Raw genomic sequence first — 1,369 nt, 5'->3', positions numbered from 1 at the left:
TTTGATCCACTCATAGCCATTGCGGACATCTGCAAGAAGTACAAGATCTGGCTGCATGTCGATGTGAGTACTGGATTACTGTCTTTAGGGACTGAGTTTACAGACACTGGACCAAATAGAAAGCCAGGATGGCCAAACCCACGCTCCTCTGTGTGGAAATTAGCTGCCTAGCAGAGTGTCTGCAGGATCCTGAGAACTTTAGCTTCTGGAAGTCACAAGAAAGCCATAAAGGTGATGGCAACCCCATGTCGTTTGTCCACGGCATCTGGAATTCCAAAGTATACATGGAGGTTCTGTTTTACATCCCAGTGTTAAGATTTATTAGTAGACCATGAATTCATTTTAAAGCTATTGACGTTGGTGGCCATGTGAATTTCATGAAGGTATGATTGGATAACTTTCACTGCCATCCAGGTGTTGGTCTTTGGTCTTCATATCCTTGGCTGCTTCCCAAGCCACACAAAGAACTGACTCAAGCATTTGGAAATCAACCCTAGAAACCAACACAAGTGAACACAATTAATGGTTACGATCTTCTTTTGCAGGGAGCATGGGGTGGCGGGTTGCTGATGTCAAGGAAACACAAATGGAAATTAAATGGTATTGAAAGGTAAAGTTCTAAGAAGCATTATTATTATACTGTGTGCATATTGCAGCGTCGGGCACTGATTGCCTACGAATTAAAGTCACTTGAAGTGCTCTTGTCAAATGTAGCAGCATTATTAACTATGGGTTGGGTCCAAGGGGCTGATTGGACAAGTGGAAGGCACTTATGGTCACAGAAGGCAGGTTCTGATTTCCACTGATGCTTCCTCTGGCTGCAGGCTCCGCGGCCCTGTACCACACACACCCTGCCATTCCCTTAAGCCTCAGGAGCAGGTGTGTGGGGGGGGGAGGGAAAACCTGTCCCATAAGCAGAATTCTTCTTGATGTTTGGATGATCCAACTCTATTTTCGAAGTTCTGGTTGCTACTGAAATAATGGATGTATCTCTGGACAGCAGAAACAATCTGACATAATACCTGTTATTTGACACGTGACATTTTTATTGAAATAGCATGCCTTCCCTGCAGTTACCATGGACCTGTGAATTGCACAGGATATGCTGATTCTACCCCCATTTCTTTCAGCCATGTGGACAGGCATGTTTTAATGTGTACTAATGTATGAATTCTGAAGGCCAGAACTGCTACAACTGCATGGCTATTGCTCCCAAATCAGAACTTTCTGGACATGCTCTTGAGCATCTTTTCCAGTGCCAGCACTGTTCCCCCTCCCTTTAGTGTTAACAGCGGTCTAACGCTTAAAATGCACACGTTGTTATAAAATTTGTATTTTTATATAGCATGGCATGATCCAGCCAGAGTGA

The 1,369-nt window shown here is 44.0% G+C and overlaps 1 protein-coding gene across 1 annotated transcript in view; it reads left to right on the top strand.

Moving 5' to 3' along the window:
* Nucleotides 1-1,369, top strand: part of GAD2 (glutamate decarboxylase 2) — a 53,209-nt gene that overhangs the window by 39,908 nt on the left and 11,932 nt on the right. The window lies entirely within an intron of this gene.

The sequence above is a fragment of the Gekko japonicus genome, unplaced genomic scaffold (assembly GCF_001447785.1).
Source record: "Gekko japonicus isolate JY-2015 unplaced genomic scaffold, Gekko_japonicus_V1.1 scaffold80, whole genome shotgun sequence".
Lineage (NCBI taxonomy): Eukaryota > Metazoa > Chordata > Lepidosauria > Squamata > Gekkonidae > Gekko > Gekko japonicus.
This window is presented reverse-complemented; position numbering and strand designations above follow the sequence as displayed.